General features: G+C 42.2%; 1 protein-coding gene across 4 annotated transcripts in view; it reads left to right on the forward strand.

Moving 5' to 3' along the window:
- Window positions 1–23028, forward strand: part of PTPRE (protein tyrosine phosphatase receptor type E) — a 131086-nt gene that overhangs the window by 20089 nt on the left and 87969 nt on the right. The window contains exon 2 of one of the 4 annotated variants that reach the window (XM_077350107.1): window positions 6781–6827. The exons of the other annotated variants lie outside the window; for them this stretch is intronic. The gene's annotated coding sequence lies outside the window, so the exon portion shown is untranslated. The remainder of the gene's footprint in view (window positions 1–6780; window positions 6828–23028) is intronic. 4 annotated transcript variants of the gene reach the window in all.

Raw genomic sequence — 23028 nt, forward strand, 5'->3', positions numbered from 1 at the left:
TGTTCATTTAAAAGGGCTTCCACTGTGGAAAGAGGGACTCTGTAAAATCAGTCTAGAGGTCCCATTGTTAGCCTAACAGCCACATCTCTAAACTAACTGGGGAGACTGGTCTGTGGATTAACAAGATGACGAAAAAGAGAACCATCTATACTGGCATAAGGTTATTGAAAGAAGTGTGCTATAAAAATATAATAGAATTTTGGAAATGAATGTCTATATTTCACAATGAGAAGTAACCTTTCCCCATATTCTTGCCACTCAGGAAGCTATCGGGACTGCTCTTTTTTTGTTTCAACTTTTCTATTATAGAAAAATACTGTTTTTGTATTGAAAATGATGCTTAATGTTTTTGGAAGAATGGTATGTTTGACCTTATGTAGGAAATGGGTTGAAGAAATTGCTCACTCAGGGACCTGCAATAGTTAAATAAAACCATTTCTGGTAATACAATATGTTTGAAGGAAAGTAATCTTAGGGAAGACGAGAATAACCTTCATATCTGAATGTATTGAAGCTGACAGTTTTGTTGGAAGTGGATATGTGAGCAACAAAAGAATCATGACAGAAAGGCTAGTAATTTGTATGCAAATATAATGGACACTTTTAAAACTGGGCTTCAAGGCCTGCAAAATGTTGTGCAGCATTATTTGTCCTTTGCTCTCCATTATTTGTTCTTATGTCAAGTGCTGTACTTAAAATATGATACCCACTTACTTCCTTGAGAAATAAGAGATGGAAAAGGAAAAATTGGCATTCTCTTTTTGTTGTTGTTAAATCGTCTACTTTTGTTTTACTTAGAAACAGTGAACTTTAGCACCGTTAAAATAATGATGTGAATGAATTACTTAATTTATGTTTATATTTCTGAGTCTGCATTTAGACATCATAACAAGCCACAGTCTAATTCCTGTCAGACATGGAACAGAGTTTGTTCCTGTGCTTGTGTGTGCCCCTCACTCCTTGCTCTTCCTTTTCCCTTCTCGTGCATGGGTCCTGATTGAATACTTCCCAACTTGAATAAGTTCCAGTTAATCAAGGCTGTTCCTCATGGGGTTTGTGCTTCTGAGAATTTCCTCCCTCCTCTCGCTTCCCCACAGTATTGTCATGTGCTATTGCATCCCCACAGCATTTCTTGGTTTTCTCTGATCTTTCACAAAGTTGCTTTGCCATGTGAGTATGGTAGCATTTCCTGCCCCTGCAGAAACCATGTCTACCCCCCCCCAAAAAAAAAAAACAGAGGGCTTTTAACATTGTAATTGATAATAGATTTTTCCATGTTTTTAATGAAACAATTTGTATATTAGGTTCTCTGAATTCTGAACTTTATTTTTTTAATGTAAGAGTATAGTCCCTTTCATTGAAGAGATAAGAGGGAAAAGATGTACCTCTGCAATGAAAACTTTTCATTTCTAAATGGAAAGTAGGAATTCAGAGAAACTGATATTATTCAGTTGTTGGTTTTAATCCCATATGGTATGGGGGAGGGGATGGCTGCTGCAAGGATCTGAAGAAGGGAAACTAGTCAGGTGGAAGCTGCATTTTTTATCTATTGTAATTATTTACAAAATTTGTACCCTAAATTGAGCACTTCGAAGGGGGTCTAGGCAGAGAGGCGGTCCCTCAGATACACTGGGCCCAGACCAAATATGGCCTTAAGGGTGATTAGCAAAACCTTAAGTCTGATCTGGAGTTGGACTGGCAGCCAGTGAAGTTGCTGGAGAGTGGGCTAGATGTGGGACCCCCGTGAGGTTCTTGTGATGACCCTGGCTGTTGCATTCTGGACCAGCTGAAGTTTCTGGATCAAGGTTATGGGTAGGCCTGTGTAGAGTGAGTTGCGCAAGTCCAGTCTAGAGGTGACAGTCACATGGATCACTGGGCTAAGTGTTCCAGAGCCAAGTAGGAGGCTAGTAGTTTGACTTGGCGTAGATGTTAGAAAGCCACCTGTGCTACTCTTGTGACTTGTGCCTCCATAGAGAGTGAGGCATCAAGGTTCATGTCCAGGTTCCTGGCAGAGTGAGCCACTGATAGCTGCACCCCATCCAAACATGCTTCCTTGCTTGGACGCTTCCCGCCCAGCCATAGGACCTCTGGCTTTGAAGTGGTGAGCTTCATATGACTTTGCTTGACCATGTTAAGATGTTAAATAGGATTGGGCAGGGGATCGCTTCTTGAGCCACTCCACATATAAGCTGATGGTGGCTTGATTGTCTCTGATTGCTACCCTCTATCCGTGAACCTGGAGGAAGGAGATCAGCCATTGAAGGGCTGTCCCCTGTATTCCAGCATTGGCAAGGTGGTGAGCTAGAAGGTTATGGTTGACTGTGTCAAATGCTGCTGTGAGGTCTAATAGTATGAGCGGTGCAGATCTGCCTCGGTCCAGCTGACAGCAGAGATCATCTTTCAGGGTGCCCAGCACTGTTTTAACCCCATGGCCAGGCCGGAAACGTGACTGTTATGGGTTTAGAACTGAAGCTTCATCCAGGAATGCAGATATTTGATTTACTACAGCCATTTCCACCATTTTCCCCAGTAGCGCTAGGACCGAGATGTGTTAATAGTTGGTGGGCCCTTGGGGGTCCAGAGATGGCCTTTTCAGCAATGGGCAGACCACTACCTTTGGGAATTCTCCTGCTGAGAGGGTTGCCCTGCATCTTCCTGCTCCCACATGGGGGAGCTTTTGAGCCAGTGCACCTCATCTGCTTCAGATTTGTGCTCCTACTGAAGCAGCGATGTTCCCAGTGTGGAAATGGTCTAAATGAGAAAAAACCCTTTTGGGGAGAAAATCTATTACGATTTATGTGTATTTAAACAGAACTACTCCTAAAGAAACAAAATTTAGGTATGTTGTTAGACATTAGCCTTATTTGCATACATAAAAATAATGAATTCAGTGAATTCATCAAGGAGGGGTGCAGGAAGGAAGGTGGAATGGATTGTGTGGTAGGCTGCGTGCTTAACCATTACGCATTTGTTTGAAGTTGTGCATCGAATTTGTGTGTAGTGCTGTATGCATGTAGATGTGATGTGTGATCAAGAAACCTTCTTTTGGAAGTTACTCAGTTGTATGAATAATGTTGTTTTATGTACATAGGTACACACAGACACACACCTTTATTTGACTACTTGATTGATGAGTGTGGACAGTGGGCCATAATCTCATTCATGGGTTCACTGAACTGGTCAGTAGGCTACTATAAATGCATTGGTTTCACATGGTATTGTGTGCATTCAGTATATTATATTGTATAAAAATACAATATATTGTATAAAAATAAAATATGAGGCATTATTTCATATCATCTCTTGCAATATTCCTTCAAATGAGTCATTAAAAAGACAAGATACATTGAGACAGTTTTTAGAAATAAAACTGATATTCTAGCTATTTGAATTCTTTATTCTTTTTGTTTTTTAAATCACCAACTGGTAATTTTGTGTTGTTGCTGGAATTTTTCCCAAGTGCCCAGTTGGTAAAACAGTTGAGCTGGCTTCTTGGACAAAAACCTAATGCCTAATAAGTCATTAATCTGAATTATTTCACATTACACTCTCACTTTAAGAGGGTTTTAAAAAAGTCATTTAAACTAGAAATGAATCAAGACATTGAGAGTCCAGATTTTCTTGATACCATTAATGGAATTCTGGAAATATCTCTTCATTCATAGAAATTGCAGTGTATTTGTTTCTACTCAATTTAATAATTGGCATATTTTAATTTTTGTGTGGTATGTAGTTTCCTTCTATAATCTTTTGGAATTTTCTTTTGGAAAACCATGAGACCAGCCTTTCTCAACTTTTTTTTTCCTGTTGAGAAACCCTTGAAACATTATTTGGCCTTTGAGAAATTCCAGAGGTGCACGGTCATGCAGAATATGATAGAGAAGCAAAGTTGTGTACATGCCTGCCTGGGACCCCTCCCTCCCCATCCTTCCAGGCCCATAATTGGCCATTTTGGGAGGGGGGGGACAGTTTAACATGACCATATGAAACCCCTCCAACACTGGTTGAGAAAGTCTGGTTGAGAAAGTCTGCATTGGAACTATATCAGGAGAAAGGAATGTGATCCAATGGGAAAGACTTTTTTTCCTACATTGGGAAACTAACTCTATGTTTAATGAGATTTGCGTCATTGGGAGGTTTATTATAGCTGAGTTTTATACACTTCAAATCAAAGCATATAATGTCACTGTTCACATTGCTGGTAGGGGGTGAAAAATATGCTGGAATTGTCTGTTCACTGTTCTAGAGTGATCGGTTGTAAAAGAAGTTGCCATTCATGGACAGCTCCTTGAAATAATTATAAATTATATTTGATTTGGTTTTTGTTAGGGTTCCCAGATGTTCTAATTTTACAGAACATGTCCCTTTTGGGGGGGGGGCAGGCTCAGCAAAGTTCAGCTTAAATAGTCAGGCTATTTAAAATGATATTTGTCACAGTGAACAGTTGTTTAAAGTAGTCAGTCGGAAATATGCCCTCTTGTTTTTGCTTTTCAAAATATGGTAACTCTATTTTTGTTTCAGATTTCTTTTCACAGTTTCATATATGGAGATGAAAATCACTTTTGAACATTGTGAATACAGCACTTCAGACTCAGAATGTGACCTTTTCTCACTTTAAAAACGCTTTTCAAAGAGTACTGTTGAAATTGGAGAGAGAGCGAGAGCGAGAGAGAGATTGAGATTTGTATTATTTAAAAGCCCTATTCTATTTTCTGGTCCAAAAGTAGATGATGTGGAATGGCTCTGTTCTTTTGTCAGTTGTGTTGCTCATTGTATGAATATTAAATTCTGTGATTCTTTTGTAAACTTCTGTTTTGAGTGAAAGCTTTTTCATGCTGTCAGTGTAAAATATTCAGAAAATATTCTATTTGAACAACTAGGGATAAGAAAATATTCTCTCTTAAACCAGTAGATATATTTGCTTGAGGGCAACTGGTATTGCAACTCCCATGTGGGTTTTCAATGTGCAAAGTGTTTACAATAATGATTCCATTTATTGTTGTCTCGTTGTAGAGGCTATTTATTTTGCAGATGTACTCTGAGTTCATGGATCAGCAGGGATGTAGGAGTCAGTCCAATACTTGGATCACTATATCACATGGACTGTAACAGTTAATGGATAAACAAAGAATAATCATGTATTTAAGCTACTTTTTAACAGCAACAGTACAAAAGGAGCAAACCTAATAATGGGGGCTTTGATTCTCTAAACCTCATACCCTAAAAGTCTTGTTGGTCTATAAGGTGCTGCTGGATTCAAATCTAGCTCTTCTTCGAAGGATTACTACCACCTGATCACTAGAAAGAGTATGGGAAAAGTGAAAGGCATTTCTGTTAAATGCAATGGAAGCTTAGTTTGTTGATAGTGGTCTCTATTATGAGCAATTCCAATGTATACAGTTACTTTAGTGTGTAGAGAATAACAGTACATGAGATGAGATTGCACTGTATGATTATTTAATTATTTACTTCCTTCCATTTATACCAGCTCAGGGCGATGTACAACATCAATGAAACAATATACAATTAAAATAATGCATTAAACCATTTTAAACCATCCTTAAAACTATCTTTAGCTAATAGCAACATCATCTCAATTGAAGCTAGTATTTCTACTGCTGTCCCTTTGAATAGATCTGTTGCCAGATTGATATAAACATGGGGCTGTTTTTAAAGGGAGGCCATTAGATGTTATCAGATCACTGGCCCCAGCCAAAAGCTTGTTGGAAGAACTCCCATCTTGCAAGCCCTATGGAACTGTACCAGTTCCATCAGGGCTCAGATTTCCTCCAGGAATTCTTTCCATCAATTAGGGACCAGGACTGAAAATGTCTTGGCCCTGGTTGAGGCCAGTCTTACTTCTTTGGGGCCAGGGACTACCAACCCAGTTGGTGTTTGCAGAGTAAAGCACTTTATAGGGGGACATAGGCAGAAAGGGGATCCCTCAGGTATGCTGGGCTCCGATCATAGATGACCTTAAAGATTAGTACCAATGCCTTAAACTTGATCCAGAATTCAACCAGAAGCCAGTGCAACTGCTGAAACACCCACTGAATATGGGCTTTCCAAGATGTTCTTGGATGAGGACCTGGGCAGCAGCATTCTGGGCTATCTGCAATTTGTAGGCCCACATAGAGTGCACCTTTGTTCATGTGCACTTTTCTGTGTCTCACTGGCTACTGAAATCACTGTTTTATTTTAAGGAGAAAAGTTCTGAACTGCTGTATGTGTAGTATTCTCAGTGTTTTTGTTAGGTGAATTTCAACAGCCAGATGGCTGTTCCATTGAATTCAAAGCAGGATTTCTATTTACGTCAGTGGCAAAAGTTGAAAGATGTTGCATCTTAATTTCAGCTTCGTTATATTTTACTTAACCAACATTCATGTTGACGAATTAACATATAAATTAAATGCATATTCAAACTTCAGTTCTTCAGCCCAAATTGCAGTTCATAATAATCAGAATGGAAAATTGATAATCAGACAGGGGATACTTGCGTGAATAGATTCATCAATCTAATGCATGTATGGCTGATTAAAACTGCTGTAACGACCATGAAACTGTTATCTTTCTTAGCATCACTTTCATTTAAGAAACTTGATAAACCAGCGTTATAGAAAACTCATTTTTGCAGAGTAACATTACCAACTTTAATATTGATTAGGGAACGCTTTAAAAATTGGGAGAAACTAAATAACTTTTCTTCACATTTAAAATGTCAACAGGAAAATCACTCTAATTGGTATATATATATTTTCTAATTGGTATACTATTTTCCAGCATACAAAGGAAAATTGATCATCTGGGACTGTCTGCAGCATGGAAAGGTACAATATAGAAAAACTTAACTACTTGATTTAGCTAATTGTACAGTGGTCTCTCTCTCTCTCTCTCTCTCTCTCTCTCTCTCTCTCTCTTTCTCTCTCTCTTTCTGTAAATTATTGCTTTTCTGTATTTATGCTAGTTTTTCTGGACATGGACCCAATTGTGTAACCCCTTATGATGGTTAGGAAGTCAAGAGACTGGAAAAGTTTTCAGGGTGAGCCATGCACTCCCTATCAGGTTGCAAGATGTAACTGGCTTGAATCCTGTAACCCTTTTTAGCTTCATAGATGTAAAAATGAGTCAAAAGGTGGTCTGTATGTTCTTTTATAGAGCCTCTTGTGGTGCAGAGTGGTAAGGCAGCAGACATGCAGTCTGAAACCTCTGCCCATGAAGCGGGGAGTTCAATCCCAGCAGCCGGCTCAAGGTTGACTCAGCCTTCCATCCTTCCGAGGTCGGTAAAATGAGTACCCAGCTTGCTGGGGGGTAAACGGTAATGATTGGGGAAGGCACTGGCAAACCACCCCATATTGAGTCTGCCATGAAAACGCTAGAGGGCGTCACCCCAAGGGTCAGACATGACCCAGTGCTTGCACAGGGGATACCTTTACCTTTTTATGTTCTTTCATGTCTGAGAGATCCATCCAAGTTTAGCTGCATCCTGATGGGAGGAATGTGGCTTGGTAGGACCGTGACTGGGGTGGCTTACAGGCCTGAGTCAACCTTACAGAGTCCACACCTCTTTAGCCTTCCAGTCTCACTAGTGAGTGGTGTTTGAATTGAACTGAGCCAGATGGGCTGAGTGGAAGAGCACGGGAGAGAGCTGCTGGGAAGGTGTATGTGTTTTGCCTTTCCAAAACTGGGGGGCATTAACTGAAGTTGCTTTGAGAGAAGACAGAGTTTGAGGGTGAGTGGGTGCTTCTAGTGTGCTGGAGAGAGAAAGTGTGGTGATTTTGTCTTGGTCTGTTTGTGTCTTTTCTCTGGTCTGTTGCTCATTGAGAAATGTCTGCCTGGGACTGACTATGCATGGGATGGTGAGAGTTGACAAAGAAAACTCTCCCAAAACACTAACACTTGGCAGATCCCATGAAACCGATGGGCAGTAGTTTCAGGATGAACAAAAGGAAATACTATGAAGAGAATGATTAAAAATGTGTCATTTGAGCAATTACAGTGATGTAGGGTTAGCTACAGAAATAAACAGTTTTAAAAGGGGATTAGATATATTTATGGAAGATAAGTCTATCAGTGGTTACTAGCTATAACAACTAAGAAGAACCTCCACATTCCAAAGCATTAAACCTCTGAATCCCAGAGACAGGAGGCAACATGAGCGGAATGCATTGACCTTGGCCTCTGTGCCCAGTTGTTGAATCTCCAGAGGAGATTATGGTGACTTTATGAATTAGTAATCTGCAAACCATCCAGTTGTTAATAACGTTGCTCAGATCTTGCAAACTGAGGGGTGTGGCTTACTTGATTGTATCTATCCATCTCATGTTGGGTCTTCTTCATTTCTCACTGCCTTCAAAATTTCCTGCAATACTAGGTACTATATCTGTGCCATGACCCTGATGGCCCAGCCTAGATCAGACTGTCAAATCTTGGAAAGCTGAAGAGTCGGCCCTGGTTAATACTTGGATGGGAGCTCAGTAAGAAAGTTGAGAGTTGCTATGGAGTTGAGAGTTGCTATGTAGCAGCAGGCAAGGTCAAACCACCTCTGAATATCTTTTGCCTTGAAGACCTCTGAGAGACCCATCATGCATGGCAGTAGCCACTTATGCACGGGGCTGGCCCAACCCAGCCCCCGCTGGCACCCGTGTCTTCCAAGGGAACACGGAAGATTCCGCGTTCCCTTGTCGTGGGTCTTCCAGGGCGCTGCGCCGGGCCAGGGCTGCTGCCCTGGTGACGCCATTCCGGATTTCTAGCCCCGTGCATAAATGGTCAGAGTCACATTAACTCAGTTGATACTGGATGGCATTTTATACCCCAATATATCTATCCATCTTGTGTACTATGCTTCAAACACTGCTATTTTTCCTATCCTGATTTCACATTAGGGTTCTGTCTTTTCCTTATGTGTCCTTTTCCATATTATCTGGCTGCTTTTTCCTTATGTGTATTCAGTAACACTCACTGGAGCAGCTATTCATTTTAGTTGCTGAGTTTTAGAATTCGGCCAATCATTACATATACCTTCTCTTTTGATGTTTCTATTGGCTACCACATTTCTTATGATATTCGGTTGGTTAAGAGGTTGTAATGCTGGTGTGATCTAGCTGTTGAAAAAACAATCCATGACTCGTTTTGGGTGTGAAGAAAGTAAACACAGGCAATTTTCCCGCCCTAAAGGCAAATAGAGGCAGCTGGTATTTCCTGTACATACTGGAATGATTTAACACCACTCATGTATTTTTACAGAAATGATGACACAGAACAGGGGCCTGATTACAAATGATCAGATGTTTCATAAATAACAAAAATCTGCTTTTTGAGCAGGTAGCATGACAAAAGTAGTTTCAAAGGTTCCTTATTTCAATATGAAAGACCAGATGTTTCCCATTTGAACTAGTGTGTTTGTAGTGTATTACTTAGTAAAGTGTAACTTTGGATGTACTGGGATACTTTGTACTTCTGCCTGGAAAAACCTGAATATGTCCAAAGCACTTGGCTATTTGCATAAGAGCTCTTTAAAAGATTGTTTACACTGATTTATGTTCATGTTGAATCCTGTGAATTTCATTCATTCCACATTCATTGCTTCATCCTTTTGTAAAGCTAAGAACTTTGAATTCTTAGATTGCTGCAAATTAGTTGGTCTAGACCTTAACATCAAATAAAGGATTTGTGATGTTGCAATAGCTTATTTGATGGTAAAACTAGCTTATTTCAAGAAGCTGCTCCTACTCTGCTCCTGCTTTGTGCTCTGCTTCGCCTTAGATGGTCTCTGCTAGTACTACATATGTCAGCCCTTGAGTAAATAAGCTCTTTGTGAGGATCAGAAAGAAACAAATCTATATGAGTACCTGGAGTAGAAGCTGAAAGAAAATATCTTTCTGCTTGAATTTGTTCTTTTTAAGGCTTCCACAGAGAAAAAGGGGACCTAAGGTGAATGCTTACATCAGGGATGCCCAATTCTTTTGAGCCTGCAAACGCCCTTGGAATTATGATACAGTGAGGTGGGAATAGCCACAAATATGGCTGCCACAAAATGGCTGCTGCTGGGAGTAGAGCCAGCCACAAAATGGCAACCAAATGCACACAGTGAAGATCCATGTGCTGTGGCAGCAACTGCGGCCAAAGCAACATATTTAAAAATCTGTCCAGCCAAACAGAAACCTTGCTTGACAAAAGCCCTACCTTACCTGCCATTTCTAAAAATATTTGGAAGGCACCAGAAAGCATGTTGGTGGGCACCATGGACCCCATAGATGCCATATTAGGGACCTGTGGCTTACCTACTTTGCTACACCCATTCTTATATGCGGATTTTCTCTACCTGAAGGAGTCTCAAAGCGGCTTACGTTCGCCTTCCCTTCCCTCTCCCCACAACAAACATGCTATGAGGTAGGCGAGACTGATATTACTGAGCCCTGATATTACTGCTTGGTCAGAACAGCTTTATCAGTGCTGTGTGGTGAACCCAAGGCCATTCAGCTGGTTGCATGTGGGGGAGTGCAGAATCAAAACCGGCTCGCCAGATTAGAAGTCTGCACTCCTAACCACTACCCCAAGCTGGCTCTTATAGAGCAGTTTCATTCTATCCAGCTTTGTTAGTTTATTGCTTAGTCGGTGTACTTTAATGCTATAAAGCATTTTCATCCCTTCCCAATCTCAGAAAATTAAAATGGAAGTTTCTGTACTTTAGGAGAAATATGGTTCAAGGACTGAACTTTCTCTTTAGATTTAATGAGCCTCAGTGCCATGGATGAGAAATGAGAATACGTGGCCGCGACTTACTGCGGCCACCTTTGGCGCAGCGGAGGGCGGGCGAGAAGGGACGCGTTCTGTCCCTGCGTCCTGGGCGCACACGCTCCGTTTCGGAGCGCGCACACTGGGAGGGCGGGTCCTTGGAGCGCCTATTTAAGGCGCCACATGCCAAGGACTCGGCCTCTTTGCCGGATGCCTTGGCACAGCTTCCTACCCTCCCACCCTGTGCTAAGGAGTTAAGTTAGCAAAATAAATAAAGTTTTTATATTGTTTTGTTAATACTTTTGATTGATATTCGTCACACCTTCAGGGTTGTCCATGAGAGGGAGTGGATTTGAAGGGAGGCGGTGTGTCACCGCACTCCCCTGGGTATGGGGCCTCCATAGGAGGTGGACCAGAGAGGCAAAATCCAACCCAGCGGGGTAGGCACGCAAGCCCCCTTTTGGCCAAGCTGTCTGAGGGTCAGCCAGAGCTGTTTGCCTTTGGCCCCCTTGTCAGGCAGCTTCCCTGAGTAGGCCAATTCCTGAGGCAGGTGGTCTGCTTTCCCAGTGGGGAAAGAAGAAAAAAAAATAGACTGTCCAGTTTGAAAATATAGCCAGGTTAAGTTATAACCGTTAGATAAAAAGAATATGTAACAGAAATGCTGATAAAATTAACTTACCTTAGCATAGATAATGTGTTTATAAGAAGTACCATCCTACATTGATGCTTTTAATGAATTTACAATTATCTATAGAGGTATAATTAGTTTAAGAATGAGATAATTAATGTTTAAAATGATGAGATGCAATTTCACAGATTTTACACACTGTGACCAAGGGCATCTGGAAGACACTCCTTCAATTTAGATCTCCCCTGGTAATTTGCAACCTGTAATTTCCACCCTTCAAATCTACCATTTCCTATCTTGTGCTGTTTTTAAAGCCTTATGAAAACCACTTCAGTTCTTGGTGTAATGGAAGAAATCAGGCTACAGATTCCACTGCCTGAACTGAAAATGTAGACAAAGACCTAAATAATAATTTTATCCATCAGAAATATATCAATACTAATTATTAGGAGAGTAAGACAAAGATGCTCATAATTGAGATATTTATTTCATTTTAAGTAGACTCTTGCATTGTTGAAATAGTATTAGCAGGACATAGTAGGTGGGAAATCATAATGAAAATTACAGTGGATTTCTGCACTTGATGGCAGTGTGATATTTGAAGAGCCAGAGTCATTGGTTACAAAAATATTGTAAAAATACATTTTCGCTTGGTGGTTTACCACGCAACTCACAAATACTTGGGAAGAAGCTTGACATTTAAATATTTAGAAATGTAAAAATAACTAAACTGCTTTGTTCAAAGGCAGCAATAAAATAAAATTGTTCTGAAAAATTGGCGTGATTGTTGCAGGAGGATGTGGGGATTGCATGCTGTGCTGATGCAGCTTTCTCACTCTATGCAGCCAAGTCCTGCTAAAGCCCTGACATATCTTTTGGCTTTGGAACAACTGCTTATATGGCCCTCCTTACAAGAAGGATGCAGTTGACATGATAGCAGATCTTTTGGCAAGGTTTTCTGTTGACCCAGAGAGTTGGACCATAACCAATGGGTTTAAATTAATTCAAAAGAATTTTCGGCTAAGCATCTGGAAGACGTTCCTGACAGAGCAGTTTCTCAGTGGAACAGGCTTCCTTGGGAGGTGGTGAGTTCTCCTTCTTTGGAAGTTTTTAAGCAGAAGCTATATAGTCATCTGATAGAAATACAGATTTTATGAACTTAGGCAGATTGTGAGTGGGTGGGCAGGAAGGGTTGTGCCAGTATTTGTCTCTTGTGGCCCTTCCTTGTATACCCATGGAGTTGTTAACTTCTGCTGTGGGATAGTAGGTGAATTTCCTCCAGGCCAGGCTAGATTCTGGATGTTTTGGCTGGGGGGGGGGGTCATTTGTTTGTTTGTTTATTTAGATTTTTATACCGCCCTGCCCTACGGCTCTGAGCGGTTTACATAAAACATATAGAACATTTACATAGAATAATATCAATATAACAACAATACCATATCAGCTGGAACAGCATTTCAACAAACAAACAACAGTAGGTTTGACCTCTCAGTCTGAGGGGGGTCAACATGTAGATGTTATGGGTCAGTCGGCCTCAAGCAAATGCCTGGTGGAAGAGCTCCCTTTTGCAGGCCCTACAGAATTGTGGAAGTTCAGGTAGGGCCCTGATTTCTTCAACGAGCTCATTCCCCCAGGTGGGAGCTAGGACTGAAAAGGCCCTGGCCCTTGTTGAGGTACGACATGCCTCTTTAGGACCAGGGATCCGTAGCCAGTTGGAGGTGGTAGAGCATACAGCTCTTCTGGGGTTATAGGCAGGGAGGCGGTCTCTCAGATACACTGGGCCCAGTCCACATATGGCCTTAAAGGTGATTACCAAAACCTTAAGATTAATCCAGAATTCAACTGGGAGCCAGCCGAGTTCCTGGAGAACCGGACGGATGTGAGATCTCCACGATGTCTTAGTGAGGATCCTGGCCACGGCATTCTGTACCAGTTGTAGTTTCTGGATCAAGGATAAGCGTAGGCCTGCACAGTGTGAGTTGAAGAAGTCCAGTCTAGAGGTGACCATCGCATGGATCATTGTGGCTAAGTGCTCTGGGTCCAGGTAGGGCACTAATTTGGCTTGGTGGAGGTGATAAAATGCCATGACATTGGGATTACTGTGGGTAGGCAGGTAATTGTGTGTTCATGCATTGTGCAGGGGATTGGACTAGATGGCCATGGAGGTCCCTTCCAACTCTATGATTCTGTGATTCTAAGGTGTCCCAAGTCAACCAATTATAAGTAAGTGTCTTATGTGAATTCTTGTGTACTTACCCTGAACTGTAGATGTGGTTTTGCTTCCAGCATACTGAACAAGGGAGCAGATGACAAGGATCTTTAGAGAACAGAAGTTGTACATGGGACTGCAAGTCTGTTTCTATTCTATGGTCAGATCCAAAACCTGGTATGTCATGACGTCATGGTTGCCTGATGTGATATGCTGGCCTTCTGTGTGCTGTTACCTTCAAATTGGGAGTTGCAGGACAATCTAGCACAGGTGCAGTGTCTATGCATAGATGCATAGTGCTTTTTGAACACCACTCCTTATGGAATCATGAATCTTTAGATACCTTTAAATATTAATATCATTCCTGATTTTTTTGGGGGGGGTAGGGGAACTTTAGAGAGGCATGTTTTGTGTCACAACTTTGGGGGAAAAAAACTTTTATTTATGGCATCGCCTTCATGCTTGTCCGCCTGTTCATTGCTCCAGGCTGTTCTCCATTTTTAAAAGTAGCCAAACTGTTGATTCCTCCAGGTAATGAACCCAAACCAAAAGGAGATCTGTAGGCTAAATAAATTTTCTGCAGTTTTTATTCATTTGTTTCTTCTTTGTTACGATTGCACAATTTTAATCAACAAAAGTTCAAAGAGTTCTATTTTCATATTTTCCATTTCTTAAAATACGATCAACATAGGGCCAGTTTATGGTACGACCCCAATGTTTACAGGCAGGAATCTCTGAGTAGAAGCCTATGTGATATCCAATAAAATTGAGTATTAAGATTAACAATCACTGACGAAGGTGCAGGAAAACGAGTAGAATATCTGGGATACCACTTTGATTATTGATCATATTTAAGAAACAGAAAATATGGAAGAACTGTGTAAATATCACATTGGATGATCTGATACTTTGTGGCCAATTGAACAAGCAGGAAAGCAACAGTTTTGAAAAACTGAGGTGTATATCCTCTGGAAACACTCCTTAATGTTAACAAAGAGCAACTGTCATTTCTTTTTCTTAAGACTGTGGAAGAAAACCTATATAGAGACCAAAATATAGTTTTACCCAAGCTACCATAAAGCTTAATGTGTAAAAGAGGATTATTTATTTCTTTATTGTATGGAATGTGTAGTATAGCCAGGTGATCTGAGGACTGTCAAGCAGCCAGGTAAGGGATGTTTGAAGGTAGTTTGCCACTCTCTGCCTCTGTGTCATGACCTCAACAGAACACCATTCAAATCCTTGGAGGTTTCCCATCCAAATGCCAGCTAGGGTCAGCCGTGCTTAGCTTGTTTGGGCTATCCATATGGTGGTAAAAGTAGAATAGCCTTGTCATGTGGGATTAAAAAAAATTCTGGGATGCCGTTTTATGAGGGAAGAATAAAAATCCTATTCTTCTTGAGCATGGTTTTCATTGACTGTTTGCATGCTTATTTATGTTGAACAGTCTCCCTAATTAGTTTGCTTTCTCTGTCTGGCTGATTCCCACCTCAGGGCTAACTCAGAATCACAAGGCATTGCTGCTGTCTCATTGTTATTTTGCAGTAATATACCATACTGGTAATGTTTAGTATATTGCATAGGATTTGGGACTGAGTAAGGTGACCAGATTGTGGGGACATCTGGGGGCGCCTGGCAAATTGTACTTACATTGAAATTAATATATATATATATATATATATATATATATATATATATATATTACAATACTATTTTTGCATTCTATGAAACATTTGTTGCTCCATATAGACCAAATTTTTAATCAAGAACCCCCCAGCCCATGGCCAATAGTGTCCAGCTTTACCAATGTTAAAATCTGGTTACCTTAACTGAGGAAGAAACTAATTAAAAGGAGACTCCTTTAGAAATGCATGAAAGAAGAATGCAAGAAGTTTTTGACCTTTCTAGATAGCCTAAACAGCATGCTTTCCATTTTTGACATTAGCCTTTTGTTGCACCGATAACGCACCAGAATGGAGAGCAGCATATTTTTCTACAGTGCTCGTTTTGTTTAATAAATGAATACAGCTGTGTTATTTTGTGTGGAGGAAGTATTCATGATGAGTTCATAGAACTTTCTCCGAACACAGCTTGCTGGTGTGTATGTGGGGGGTAGATGCTTGTATTCAGCTGTTGACATGAAAATAAGGTTATTTCGTCTTTAAACATATGCTGGTTCCAGAGCTGCTTGCATGATGAGAATGATTTTTCTTTGATCACTACCTGATAGAAAATACAATGATGTTACTGGTATTAAAATATACTTATAACTGTACTTTAAGACCATGTAAAATGATGTTAAGAATGAAAATGTAGAGGGAGGCATAGTCACCATCACTCCGGCCAGGCTCACCATCACTCCGGCCAGGCTCACCATGGTTTGGCGAGGCCTCAGCGGGGCTGCCTGGGGGGGGGAGGCAGGGAGCGCCCTCCGGAGCTTGTTCCTGCCCCAGCCAACCTTGCCACAGCCTGGTGGCCTTGGCAGTGCTGTCCAGGTAAGTTGTGGGGGAGGGAGGCAAGGCGCCCAAGCTCGCCCCCACTCCAGCCAGCCTAGTCTCAGCTTGGTGAGGCGTCACCAGGGCTGCTGGGGATGGTGACGGTGGAGTTTTCTGCTAGTTTTTACATAAAAGAGATCACATGCATGTAAATTTGAGAACTGATAATTTACTTAATTTGGATCAGATGGCTTTCATTATCATGTTGGTCATTTTTACAACTGATGTTTAAGCTGTTTTTCGCATTACGAATATCGTATGTTATTTTGAATGTACAATTTTTATTGGCTGTTAGCTGGGAGTAGTTGTCCATGAATCACCATAGAGCTGCATTACAGTCACAGGTGATACTCCAGAATCCTGGGGTTGTGTCTGAACTGTCAAAGACCACAAGGGCAAATTAGTCCTGCTATAGTTCTGTACTAACCGTTGCTTAGTGACTGCTTTATAGCTGCATCTTTCCATATTCCTGTGGTCATGCATAAGGCATATTTTGAATATTCTTCTAGAAAATGTTCATCACTAAGCTGATGTTGTTGGAACTTCTGGTATTTCTCCAAACCAGATATCTCCCGTTTTCAAAGGGAATTTTCCTCAGTGGTTGTTCCTCTCAATTGTACGAAAATTGGTACTTCAATACCTCTATTCAATCTCAAAATGTTAAATGCAACCACTGAGGAAAATTAACTTTGAAAACGGGAGATATCTGGAACCTGTTCCGGTTGGATGCTACAATAAACCTACATAATAAGAAGAGACTTTTTACTTTTCTTTATCCTGTATTAGTTTTGTTAATGTTGTTAGTAGCCTTGGGATAGGTTTTTTTTCCTCTTTTTGTGTAGACACTACAATCCGTCCCTTTTGTCTGTATTTATTTATCCAAACCAGACAAGCTGGAATTATGTTCCTTTTTGTTTCTTTTGTTCCTCTTCTATGCAAAAAGATTTTAAAAGCAAACTGGTTTTGCAATCTGATTTTGCTTCCTCTCAGACCACCTCCTTTATGACTCCACTGGAAAGCATTGCACTTGTAATGATGATAGATGATATGAAAATTGCAGTATTAGGTTTGTGAAGACTTATTCACATGTGTAAGATACCATTTAAACTAATGAACATAGGAACCTTACAGGAACAGAGTAAAGGTCCATCATCTTTCTGTTTCCAGGAAGGCCAACTGGGAAACATCTCTTTTGTTCATCTTGTTGAACTCTCTTCTCAGCTTTGCATAGCCTGCTGGGGAATAGGTTAATAGTGGTTAATCAAGCAAATAACTTTTTTATCATCTGTTCTCCTCCTGCAAAATGGAGATATAAATTACCCAAATCACAGATCAGTTATAAAGATGAATGATAAGTGTTTTGATATACTCTTATACAGTAACAAATGTGTTATAAGATGACTATTTATAAACTTGTGTAGGCAATTAAAATAGATTTTAATAGGCATAACTGGAGGACTATTTCCTGTTAAGAAAATATGTTCAGTGTAGATTGAATTGTGTTAAACTGCCATGCCTTTCTTGCTTCTGGCTATGTACTTGAAATTTATTTTTCTCCTTAGCGGTATTTGTGGAAATAAAATGTCAACTCATATTGGGATATTGCAATGTTTATTTTGTATAGTTAATTGATTTGCATATAATTGGTTCAATAGGCATTTTAAAGAATTGATATTCTAAAGTGAAAGCTTTTTCATCTAAGTACTTGAGTAATATCTGTTTGCAGTGTTATTACTGAACTTTCCAACCATTTCAGTGTTAGTACCCTGGAAAAAAGGGAGGGAGGGGATAGATGCCTAGGCATGGGTGTCATTCCACCAGCCTATTTGTCTGCAGTGAGAACTACACTATCTCTGTGTTTCACAAGCCTTTGCTTGCTATTTGCATGGAATCCAGCATGTACCAATTACTGCACGGATGCCAAAAAAATGACAGCATCCACTTTGGTCACAAGACACTCCAGATGTGTTTGTCTCTGCAGCTCAGATTGCTGCTGCCTGAACTTCTTCCAAGCAAATCAAATATAGGCTTAAATCCTGTGAACTTGGGAGGCACTCTCACTGAACTCAACAAGAGGTTCTTACAAAGATCAGACTGCTCATGCTTTTGAGAACCTAAACATCAGAAAGCTAAAATGAAACAGAAGTGAGCAAGGTAGCTTAGTATGGCTGTAAGGTATGACTCTAGAACCGTGGTTTCCAAACTTTTTGGAAGTGGGACCTATTTCTAAACTTACTAGACCTCCTAACAAAACATAAAATGCAGGGATCTCTTGTCCATTAACATTGAGCTGATTTATTTTAACTTTCAGGTTTAGTATTTTTAGATATATACCATTACTGCCCATGAGGCTTTGTTACTCAAAGGTGTACTCAAATTTGCTTTTGAGACTCATAGAGTTTCATATCCCAGCTCACTGTGGGTCTGGAATACGCTACATTTGACACTGAAGAACAGTTATTCTTCTGAACTCCGAGCAGGTTTCTGTAGAAGATACACCACAGGTTAGTGGTTAGGAATGCTGACTTCTAATCTGGTGAGCTGGGTTTGAGTCCCTATACCTCTACATGCAGCCAGCTGGGTGATCTTGGGCTTGCCACAGCACTGATAAAGCTGCTGTGACCGAGCAGTTATATCTGGGCTCTCTCAGCCTCACCTAACTCACAGGGTGTCTGTTGTGGGGAGAGAAAAGGGAAGGTGATTGTAAGACTCCTTCTGGTAGAGAAAACAGAACCAACTCTTCTTCTTCGTCTTCATCTTCTAAGTATTTACTATCTCCCAGACACAGTCAGCTCACTCATCAGCCAAATTAAGGAACCAAGTGGCAAGAATCATACAAACAGATGGTAGTTCTTATACTTCCAAGAATCCTGTCCTCATCTCAGAAAGAATGTGCTGAAAAGTGCCCCACACAGTGGACCAACCACTTCATGGAATCACTGACCCTACCACTGCTAATGCAGACTCCGAGTTGGTATAGTCCCAGAGAGATTTTATCTGCAAAGTGTCAAGCAAATTGGTCACAGTGGGAAACCAGGCAATGCACCTCCTCTCACAGGCCAAATCCTTGTAGGTCTCTAGGCACCTGGAATTGAATCAATTGCATTTTGCTTGTTCAGAAAAATAAAGGAACACATTATATTGATGTTTACATTATTCTTTATAATTGTTATGGAGCAATCTTTGTGGTAGCGCCTTGTATGTAATACCAAAGGACCTTGCTTGTGGTATGAAAACTGTGCTGTTCCCTTCCTGCTCTAAGCGAAGACCGTTTTAGTTTGGCATTCCCTCCCTGATCCTCTTTCCAGTTTGTTTTTAGGTACTTATTCATACACTAGTAATAATGCCCGTTGTAGGGGAAAAAATACAGTGGGTTCTAGAATACTGTTTGGGGATAGGATCTGTGCCAGAAAGAAGCTTAATCTCTAGTCTCTCTTGTACTTTGAATTACCATTTACCATTAGGCAAAGGTAAACAGAAACTTTGTTAAAATTATCATCCTTCCCTTCTATTATGGCCCTGTGAGGTAGGCTAGGCTGAAAGTGACTGAACAAAGGACAACTATAGAGCTTTTAAATTGTGGCTGTTGTTGTTGTTTTTATTATTTTTATTATTATTATACCAAGGGGGCTATCACTTAACATGGGAAGAGTGCCTCAAATTGCACTGAGATGCTTTGGACAGCCAGTTTATAAAAGGCTTTCTAGGCAGCCCTGAGCCCAACCTTTGTTCTCAGTATAAAGCACTTCCCACCTACTGTTTACAGGGCATCCTGGTGAGAACATGGCCCAACCACCTCCTACCCTGCACTCTGGCCTTCTCAGCTGCCTTTCACCTAGGTATGTTCACCAGGATGAGGCTGCAAAGGCACTCAATGTGCTCAGGGTTGGCGGGGCACAGCCAGGTCAACGCCACGTACATGTCCCAGAGGGAGTGGCTGCTGCAGGCTGAGGCCACTTACTGGAGTCTGGGACTGAGGAGCAGGCCATGCTGGGAGCGCTTGGGCTATTTTGATCTGACACCAGCCTCCACCTTCTCTAGTGCTCGGGCATTTGCCCTGGCCTTGCTGGTGGGGTAAGAACATCCATGCTCACTGCCAAGGGCTGCTCCAACTCCGTGATTCACAGTAGGCCTGAAGGGAATGGGGGGATAGAATCTGAAGCAGGAGCCACACCAGTAGTCTGGTTTTGTCAGCAGTTGCTGGACAGATCACTCGGATTACTTTTTTCCTATTGGTGGAATATTCCACCACTCAGGACCAGTTGCCTCTTTTTCAAAGAAATGAGTCATCTGCCAGTATGCCTGACATTTTATATAGGACTAGGGACATAGCCCGTAGCATTCAGAAATATAACAGGCACCAGATTGGGGATGGTGGAAGAACTCAGTGGATGGCCTTTCCCTCCCCCCAGGACATGGAAAGGCTGCAGGCTGAATGCCCTGGGAAGGGAACTCACTGGCAGAGGCAGCTCTCATGCAGGAGTGATCTTCAGCCTCTGAGCCTCGGAGGGAAGTGGAAGGAGGAAGAGGTGGTCAGGAGTGGGGGACTGAGGGCAATTGGCTGGCCGCTGGACAGGCAGGCAAGCTGGTTGGAGGAGGAGGCTTTCAGGGGTGGGAAAGCCATCCTGAGTGGCAATGATGACGATGTGTGCATTTGCATGCAGGTATACTATTTGTCTGATTTTTAAATTTAAAAAAATCTGTTTTTTAATTTTTAATTTTTTTTTAACTATTCACTAATTTCATGATCCTGTTTGGGTGGGAAGGCAGGATAAAAATGCTTAAAATAAGTAACATTTGAATCTTACCCAAGGATTCTTATATGGTGAATTGCATATTATCTAGAAACACCCACTATCTGGGTATGCTGTTGTGCAAGATAATTGAGAAATAAGTTAAAGGGGAAATTGGAATGAAGAAATGCTAAAGGCAAAGGCTGAAGTTAGAGAGAAGTAACAAGTGGTATGCACTGAAATGGTCAAAGGCCAGATTTGAAGAACTAGTTTTGCATGTCCAGATAGGCATTGTGCTTGTTAAAGAACACTTGCCACAGCCCAGCCTACATGAACAAGCCTTTGTATGACTAAAGTGATGTTCAAGGACAATGTGGACTTGGAGCATACAGTTATATAATAACATTAATAACTAGTAAAAAAGCCCATTGTATGAAGAAGACAATGGGCGCTAGCAGGTGGGGACCAGAGCGAGCGGCAGGCGAGGGACAGAGCGAGGGACAGGCTACCTGAAAGAGGAGGCGGGCGGCGGCTCCTCGGCGTCTCGTAGTTTTTGCCGAGGAGCACCAGGTGTGGTGCGCTGGGCTGCGGCGGCTCCTCTGCATTTTTTTGTTCTTCTGCGGCTTTCCCGGCGGCTCCATTGTGTTCTGGGGCCATGAGGGCAGGGAGCCGCCAGCAGCAGCGCTGTGGGCGGCTGCCGGGGCTCCCAGGGCGCCGGCTTGAAGCGGCGACAGGCTCCTCCAGGGTTTTTTTTTTTCTGCTGCCTCTCGTGGGCGCGCCGGCTTGGAGCTGCGAAAGGCTCCTACAGGGTTAATTTTTTTCTGCTGCTTGGAGTTGCGAAAGGCTCCTACAGGGTTTTTTTTTTTCTGCTAGCTCTCGTGGGAGCGCCGGCTTGGAGCTGCGAAAGGCTCCTACAGGGTTAATTTTTTTCTGCTGCTTGGAGCTGGGAAAGGCTCCTAAAGGTTTTTTTTTTTTCTGCTGCTTGGAGCTGTGAAAGGCTCCTACAGGGTTTGTTTTTTTTTCTGCTAGCTCTCGTGGGCGTGCCGGCTTGGAGCTGCGAATGGCTCCTACAGGGTTTTTTTCCCCTGCTGCTTGGAGCTGCGAAAGGCTCCTACAGGGTTAATTTTTTTCTGCTGCCTCTCGTGGGCGTGCCGGCTTGGAGCTCCTACAGGGTTTTTTTTTTCTGCTGCTTGGAGCTGGGAAAGGCTCCTTCAGGGTTTTGTTTTCTGCTGCTTGGATCTGCGAAAGGCTCCTACAGGGTTTTTTTTTCTGCTGCTTGGAGCTGGGAAAGGCTCCTTCAGGGTTTTGTTTTCTGCTGCTTGGAGCTGGGAAAGGCTCCTTCAGGGTTTTGTTTTCTGCTGCTTGGATTTGCGAAAGGCTCCTACAGGGTTTTTTTTTCTGCTGCTTGGAGCTGGGAAAGGCTCCTTCAGGGTTTTGTTTTCTGCTGCTTGGATCTGCGAAAGGCTCCTACAGGGTTTTTTTTTCTGCTGCTTGGAGCTGGGAAAGGCTCCTACAGGGTTTTTTTTTCTGCTGCTTGGAGCTGGGAAAGGCTCCTACAGGGGTTTTTTTTTCTGCTGCTTGGAGCTGTGAAAGGCTCCTACAGGGTTTTTTTTTTCTGCTGCCTCTCGTGGGCGTGCCGGCTTGGAGCTCCTACAGGGTTTTTTTTTCTGCTGCCTGGAGCTGGGAAAGGCTCCTACAGGGTTTTGTTTTCTGCTGCCTCTCGTGGGCGTGCCGGCTTGGAGCTCCTACAGGGTTTTTTTTTTCTGCTGCCTGGAGCTGGGAAAGGCTCCTTCAGGGTTTTGTTTTCTGCTGCTTGGAGCTGGGAAAGGCTCCTACAGGGTTTTTTTTTCTGCTGCTTGGAGCTGTGAAAGGCTCCTACAGGGTTTTTTTTTTCTGCTAGCTCTCGTGGGCGTGCCGGCTTGGAGCTCCTACAGGGGTTTTTTTTTCTGCTGCTTGGAGCTGGGAAAGGCTCCTTCAGGGTTTTGTTTTCTGCTGCTTGGATCTGCGAAAGGCTCCTACAGGGTTTTTTTTTTCTGTCTACGACGCTGTGAGCCCGCTGCGGCCGGCGGCAGAAGGCTTCCCTTCCCCCCCCACCCATCCACCCCCCCGAGGCTCTCTGGAGCCTTCTCTCGGCCGGCGGAGCGGGCTCGCAGCGTCCACAACGCTGCGAGGCCGCTCCGCCGGCCGAGAGAAGGCTTCCCGGCCCACCCCCCAGCCGAGGCTCTCACC

This window comes from Paroedura picta, chromosome 8 (genome assembly GCF_049243985.1).
Source record: "Paroedura picta isolate Pp20150507F chromosome 8, Ppicta_v3.0, whole genome shotgun sequence".
In the NCBI taxonomy this organism is placed as follows: domain Eukaryota; kingdom Metazoa; phylum Chordata; class Lepidosauria; order Squamata; family Gekkonidae; genus Paroedura; species Paroedura picta.